This window comes from Aegilops tauschii, chromosome 2 (genome assembly GCF_002575655.3).
Source record: "Aegilops tauschii subsp. strangulata cultivar AL8/78 chromosome 2, Aet v6.0, whole genome shotgun sequence".
Lineage (NCBI taxonomy): Eukaryota > Viridiplantae > Streptophyta > Magnoliopsida > Poales > Poaceae > Aegilops > Aegilops tauschii.
The window spans coordinates 139,281,222-139,289,078 of NC_053036.3; the positions used below are offsets into that span (position 1 = coordinate 139,281,222).

At 41.9% G+C, this 7,857-nt stretch overlaps 1 long non-coding RNA gene across 3 annotated transcripts; it reads left to right on the forward strand.

Moving 5' to 3' along the window:
* The first annotated feature begins 458 nt into the window (after positions 1-458).
* LOC109731489 (uncharacterized) lies at positions 459-6,521 on the forward strand. 3 transcript variants are annotated; one of them, XR_012202115.1, is made up of 11 exons: positions 465-671; positions 744-1,042; positions 1,760-1,914; positions 2,091-2,192; positions 2,260-2,366; positions 2,441-3,095; positions 3,513-3,796; positions 3,876-3,985; positions 4,073-4,126; positions 5,241-5,358; positions 6,053-6,521. It is a non-coding gene; the product is annotated as an uncharacterized lncRNA (long non-coding RNA). The 3 variants fall into 3 exon arrangements; XR_012202113.1 differs by lacking the exon at positions 5,241-5,358 and having other exon boundaries at positions 459-671; XR_012202114.1 differs by lacking the exon at positions 6,053-6,521 and having other exon boundaries at positions 461-671; positions 5,241-5,686.
* The last annotated feature ends 1,336 nt before the right edge of the window (positions 6,522-7,857 follow it).

Consider the following 7,857-nt stretch of genomic DNA (forward strand, 5'->3'; position numbering starts at 1 on the left):
CAGGATAGTAAAATGGACTTTTTTCTTTTCCAAATTATATTTTTCTTATAATTTGCGAACAATTTTTGTAAAATCACTAATATTTTTTGAAACTACAAATTTTTTATGATTTCCCACACATTTTGGAATTCACAAACATTTTATGATTTCTCGAACATGTTTCTCAAAATTCACAACTTTTTGAAATTTGAAAATGTTGAAAAAGAAGAAAAAAAAACAAAAAAAGAAATGAGAAAAGAAAAGACAAAAGACGAAATAAAAAAACTGGGGTGTCACGCCCTGCGGGCCGACCCATGAACGCGCACTGGAAGAGGCCTTAGCCACTGCGCTACTTGTGCATCTATGGAATACATAGGCTATCATCTCTACTCCTAATGGACGAGTTGGTTGAATAGTCCCCCCATTTTCGTCTGGTTTTTTTTCGACTGGTTTTTTTTCGACTGGTTTTTTCCGTCCCCACACCCACCACACGCACGCAAAAAAACACCACCCGGCACAAACACCTCTCGTATCGATCCCCTCGAGGAGAAGCCGTCGCCCCCATCTCCCGCTCCGCCGCCACCGCCCCCCGCCTTACCGTATCACCCCCGCCGCCGCCTCCCTCGCCCGCGGCCATGATGAGATCTGGCGTGGGCACCGCAGATCACCCTCTGGTGCATGGCCTCGACCAGGTACGAATCCCTCCTCCACTTCTTCTGGTTTGGTTATTTCCGCATCTTGATCTGTTTCGGGCGTGTGTGCAGTTTGCTATGATCTGGCGACGGGGATGCAAGGAGAAGCTGCTGCGGTTTCAAGGGGCCGTGAGGATGCCCACCATGAAGGCGTGTCTGGGATGATGGAGGTGATATCCAGGCCCTGGTGATATCGGCCAGGTCCCCGTTGCCGTCGACTGGCGGCGGCCACCGTGTCCTCTTCCATGGCGTCGGCGGGGCCTTCCCCTGCCAAGCGCAGCCGCTCCTTGGCTGGATCACCGTCGCACACCTCGCCGGCGTGGTCGGCAAGATCTGCATCTCGATCCTCGCCACTCTCCATCCTCTTGCAGGTAATAGGCTTTCCGCCACCTCTTTTATCTCCCGCGTTCTCGTGTGCACGGATTGTGAGCGTGAAGGAATATTTCTCTTCTATTTCATGGTGCTGATGTGCTCCTTCTGCCTTCACACTGCACATATATAGATTCTTCAAAGGAATTGGATGCTGATAATATCAACTTAGTTCCCTGAATGTGATATATATATTCTTCCCTCGCTTTGAATTGATTGCCCCAAACAATATATCTCTGGTTGACAGTCATGGCCTATTATTATTGTTGTTAATTTACAACACTCTGCGCTGTATTGTCCAATCATGGTCCAAACTTAAACCTTGGCTGTGGATTCATTGTATGTACCATATGCTGTTCATAGCTACAAAATTGCAATCTCTTGAAAATGTTCTTGAATACAGTAATTTTTTTGTCACATAATCCATATGCTGATGATAAAGTTTGTTGTATGAGCTTGTGGCATACTGATCCGACAGGTGGCAGGTATGCATTCACATGTTGCAGCTCTAAGGAAGGGTAGTATATGGCACATGGCTTTGTGGGTTGTTCGACAAGAAGTGTTTTGGGCATATTCGAAAGGCAATCTTGTCAAAATTGTACATCGATTTTCTTATTCCGCCATCAGCTTCTATTGATATGAGCGATACAAAAAGTTCAGCACTGAATTTTAGTATGTTAACTTGCAAGATTTCTCGTGACTATGTTTTTTTGTTATAGGTTTATAAATTTCGAAATATAGTTGCAGCTTCACGGAATGGACGGCCCAAATTATGTTAGTGTCTATATGTTTACTTGGTGGTGGTCTAGCATGAGTGACACCTGCATCTGTAACTTACCCATTGGATGTTGTTCGAAATCACCTGACAACACAGGTGATGCTTTTCTTCCTTTTGTGATTTGTGAATAACACTAAGCCAATCAATCAATCAATATAACTTCCAGTTAGAACTTAGAGCATCTTTACCTAACGCTTTCATGCAATGCAGCTTTACAGACCAAAGGAACAGGTTTTAGTAAGCTAAACTTTCATGTCTATAAAATTCTGCAGAAAACCACTAGGTATTACAAGGGCATCTTTCACACGTTGTCTACAATTTGTAGAGAAGAGAGTGGTAGAGGATTGTATAAAGGCCTTTGGTCCACCTTATTGGTAAGCCGTATGCTTCTACTGAGAATTGTTTTTTAGTTGACTTCCCAGTAACTTTTATGAGTTACAGGGAGTTGGACCTGATATATCAATCAACGTTTATGTATATGAATCCCTGAGGTCTCATTGGCAAATGGAAAGTTGAATGTCAAACTGTGCGACCAATGATTTGCTATGGTACCTCCCTCTTCTCTCTTCTATGAACCCTATAACACACGTCTCAAATCTTAATTTCTTTTATCCTATTGCAGGTTAATTCCAGTTGGGTGTGTTAACCTACAGTAATCAATCAAGTCAACAAATATAACAATGATACTTTGTCTTCTGATTTTTGGTGGTGATTTTTTTTGTGACTGAACTAACAGGAGCTGAAGCATGTGTTCTTATTTTTTTATATGACTAGATGCATATGAACTGAAGCTCCATAATTTTCTTTTCAAGTCGACATTGGTGGCAACCAATACAATTAGCGTTATTTACAACCAATGAAGTCTTATAATTTTCTTTCTTAGAAATATACAGTGACACTGACTATCATTTAGTAGCTCTACAGGCACTAGCCAAAAACAATAATGTTTATTTATTTAACCACCAAATAGAACAATAGGTTATTCTGCATTATGGGTACACAAATCACAACACTATATTTCAGCTGTAGAAATCTGTGTGGATGCCTGCTGATATTTTAAGCCTACATATTGCCGATTTGGTTTGAGGAATGCTTGAAGCATAATTTACTCCCTAATGTGCAAATAGCAGTATCATTTTTTGTCAAGAAACTGAGAAGACGGAAGAGAGTTGGTGTTGTCAGTGTGGTGAGCCTATGCGGCAACCACAAGGCTGAAGTCTGCTTTGATCGTTGTTCAAGATTTGAGCCTTGGCTCCGGTTTTGATAGCTCTATTTCAGTGAGTTTAGTACAGTAACTATTTTAAGTATCTTTACTGTGCATAGTTGCATACATTTTATTCATGGATTAGTCTTGGTAATATTAACATTTGAAAAGCAATTTTTGTGTCACCATTTTTTCATCTTAGTATCTCCATCTACCAGCAAAAGGCAACTTGCACAAAACTGTATTTAACATGCAACATGAGATAGTGTGCATCGAAACTATGCTTACGTTTGTGACATTCATGTGGCATCTCATGCAGATAGATTTTATTATCCATTTCTGTAGCATGCAATGTTTATTTTCTTCTTTTGGTCCATAATCCCTCCTCAAAGAAATATAAGAGTGTTTAGATCACTAAAGAAGTGATCTAAACGCTCTTATATTTCTTTACATAGGGAGTACATGTCATGATTGTTGGATACACATGCAGACTTTCAGTGAGTTTTTGTTCTCGGACTTGGGATCCACAGTCCAAAGTTGATTGGTGGATCAAGTGAACTTGGTGCATCTCCATTCAAGCTGGCGTACAATTACCAGCCTGCTTATTTAGCGCAGTCTCTACAATCATACAAGCAAATGAGCATCTGTGGTGGCTTTGGGCGCGTGTTTGAGGCTGGTCCGGTATTTAGATCAGAAAAATCAAACACTCACAGGCATCTATGTGAGTTTATTGGGTTGGATGCAGAAATGGAGATTAAGGAGCACTACTTTGAGGCAAGGAAGATTTAGAGGAAATAATTCTTTAGTTTGTATATTGAAGCGATGCTGACCAAGTACTGATTTTTGTTTTCAGGTTTGTGATATCATAGATTGCTAATTGTAGCAATATTCAAACACCCAAATGAAAATTGTCAGAAGGAACTCGAGACAATAAATAGGCAGTATCCATTTGAACCTCTGAAGGTAAGACATTACTCCTTACTGTTTTGTGTTGTTATATGTGTGCTTTTGCTTAATTTACTGTCTCAACTTCTTCTAATTTATATACAGTACCTAGAGAAAACGTTGAAGCTAACGTACGAGGAAGGGATTAAAATGCTCAAGGTACTAACATGTACTTTTATGTATGTCTATGATATCATTATTGTGGCGTTGTATACAATATGCTCTTTTTTGTTGTTCTCACAGTATGATCGATACTAGAACTTAATAGCCCAATTATATTGCATGAAAGGCCTTTGTTGGAAATGATAAAACAGCTAGACAGTGAAATGCCGACCAGCCCCATGTCACTCCATCCCCATGGGCGACCCTAAGCCCGGCGACCCCCACCCTCCTCCTCCCCTCACCGTCGCCGAGCGGGCGGCAGCGGGGACGGTTCCTTTTCTCCGCGGTTGTGTCCTCCATGAGTTGGGGAGCTCATGGGGCGGGCGGCAAGCGGAGGGCAACGGCCAGCGCGGTGTCGTGCCTCTTGCGTCGGCGGATGTGGTGAGGTGGGTGGCCTAGGAGGCGTGGGCGACTCGGTTGCTGGGGCAGCTTCCCGGGAGCGGGCTCGAAGGCTCAGATCATGGCGGTCCCGTATAGCGTGGTTGGGCTGCGTCCGGGCCGTGCTTACTGCGTGAGCTTTGGCTTTCGTGGTGTATCTGAGGCTCGGTTGTGTTGTGTTGTGCGTTGGTGTTGACTCGCCTCCATGTTGGTCGTGCGGATCGATCGAAGGGCTCTCGGAACTGGTGGTCATGGTTTGCTGTTGCCCGTATAGCGTGGTCTTGGCTTGCTCTCGATCGGCGGTGGCTGAGTTCCTTCCTCGGGGCTGGGTTAGGTCGAGGGGCTTAGGGCGAAAGTCTTGGTTTGATGGGCGTTGAAGGATACCAGCGACCATGGCATTGTAGCTCCCTCCTCTTTGGAGTTGTCATCGATGAGTTCCTCCTCTTCACTAGACCATGGCTTGCTGGTTTTAAGGGTTGCCGTGGGGGTTGTTGGTGTGGGCGGCCATCTCCTGAGGTCTGCCAGCTGTTGTGGGTCACTCTGGGCGAAATCTTAAGTCTTCGAAGGGGGTCGATGACCGCGACTTACTTTGTCCGTGTCAACAAACAATTCAAAATACCTCAACTTTTTCAGAACAGGTCCGAGTCAAATAGCAATGATTCGAAGCACTTCTTTTTCCATTACACTATTTCAGAAACCTAATGACTCGATTGTATGGATATGGAAAATACAGGATTTTCGATCCTAGCGGGAAAAGGAGGAAACGGCGGCGCCCTTGGGCGTCGTTATCCTTCTTGAAGGCATCTCGGAAGAGTTCATCCACTCATCTCTGGGGTGTGGGCAAGTTGGTGGTATAGTTTCGAGTTGGCTGATGTCGGAATTGTTGTTTCTTTTTTGTTTCTCTTCTTTTTTCGGGGCTTTGCACAATTTTCCCTTTTAAATCGCGTGGTTTTCGGCCTTGTTTTCCTCATAAACAGGGCCATTCTGTAATTTTATTTTCCTCTCTTAATGAATTGGGCAAAGCTCCTGCCTTTCTCCTAAAAAAGGCCTTTGTTGGGTAGACAATACATCTACATATAACAACTGTGCAGACTACAAATGTTTTCCCCATTCCTTCCCAAATTAGAAAAGGTATAATTAAGTTCAATGACATGTGGGTTTACCAAGGTAACCAATCAAGCTAAACTGGATTAGCATTTTTTTCTACTCCCTCCGTCGTAAAATATAAGAGCGTTTTTGACACTATACTAGAGTCAAAAACACACTTATATTATGGGACGGAGGGAGTAACTTCTATGAATGCCACACAAATTGTAATGGTAATTTCTATACATGTGTGTGATTTTGCAGCATACCAATGAAGCCTTAAAAATAACTTGGATTGGTAAAAAGTAAAATTAGACGGTGGGAGCTGTGTGAGTACGCAAGTTGTACCTTGTCGGTTTTGATGACAAGAAGTCTCTCTATGAGGGCATCCATAGCTTGATGATTTTGCACCTCTAAGATTGCCTTTAATGATTTTCTGTTTGCCTTTATATATTGCAGGTTTCATTCTGGAATCCTCTAGGCAGGGTGCTTGCAATCCCCTACATCTCGGCTGCAACAAAAAAGACCCAACGAGGCTGTTGTTTCAAGCTCAGACCCTCTTCATTGCACGCGGTGCTAGAAGGAGAACTGGGTTGTGGTGCTGTTGCTGGTCGTTTTCCTTTTTACTTTTGCACTTTGGCCGTCATAAACGATACATGCTTGCTCCCTGGATGGATCTCTTTCTCTCCCTGGATCTTTTAAACAGGTGTTGTGATTAAAATTGTGATAAATCAGTGTTCATCACTATTCTTTTTGGACTTGAATAGATCTATGTCTAAATTACACATAATGTGTAGGAGAAAATTACTATAGCTGGACTTTCATGTCTTTCTTGAATCCATGGCAAAGCATAGTCACCTTAGTACTATGTTGCTTTGCACATGTCTTCTCATGGCCTTATTAAAGATCTTGTTTCCATGGCTTTAAACACAAGATGATATTTTTGTAGCATATTTCATATAAGTTTTCCTCCTATAAGGCTATAATTTCAAATTCAAGCCCACCCAACACACAAAGTTTCTATCTTCTTATTTTCTATACAAGTAGTAGCTGGCGCAGCGGTGGTGTTGATGAACGACACCCAATGCAGAGGCGGCAGTTACCATAGGGAAGAGGTCAAGAACATCTAGCTCTTGTGGTGTTCCTCCTCATTGTTGTCATCGCCATCAACAGCAACAATGACGACCGGCTCATGAGACGGCTACTAGAGAGGGACCGAGGAAGGGGGAGACAGATCTTTGAGGTACAATGGTACGACAACCATGTTTTGAAATATCAATGAGATTTGGTGCTAAGTCAGCATCATGTTTTATCCAATCTATCAAACACCATAAGTTTCATGTCGAATGTGTTGTAGAAATATGTTCTTCCATAAATATGGTTTTAGTCCTTCATATTTTAGTATCGTTGTAAATTTATCCATTCACATATCACTCTGAGAAACATTTTTAATTGGGGGAAGGAAGAATGGACGAAAAGAAGAGTGCTTTGACGTAAAAAAAAGAAGTCGTCAATATAGCCCGTTGCAACGCACGGGCGTTCTACTAGGAGATGCAAGTGAAGTGGAATAATGAAAATACATTGCATCAAGTACATTTTTGATTGTTACTGTAAAAAATTTCTATACATGTGAAATTGGAAGTGCATTATGCTTATGTATGCAATCAGAAAAAAATAAATTAAAAGGCCCGTGGCAACGCATGGGCATTGTACTAGGGAAACAAGACGAATAGACATGCAGACTAAGCTCCATATCCAAGGGATTTTGGTAGTACATGCCATGTTTATGCTCACTGTTGAATAGTCTGTATATAACTATTTATGCAATACTTGGACCATAGGAGCAATTCATTCTGTATATTTTGCTGGGGATTGTGCCTTGCAGTCAATTTATAGAAGGGTAAGATGTATCGCAATATCTTTGACTTGCATTCTCTGTGATGTCAAGTAAGAAAATAGAATATATACTCTTTGAATTACCTTTTCTTTTTTTCGATGTCTCTATCTTACTTCTATAATCCAATTGGCATTCGCTAGAGTTTCTGTTGATGAAACATTTGTTTTGTGATGTGAGGAGGTTCTGTTTGTGACTTTGCAATCAAGCAATCGCCCGAGTTTCTGTTTGTGTAAATATATTTCTAATAAAGCAATCGCCCGATGGTGTACATGTTGTAAATAACAAGATGTAATCCTCAAGTGTGAGAGATGGCAACATCATGATGGGATGGTATGTACTGTTGTGCTCATCAATAGAGTTAGATCAC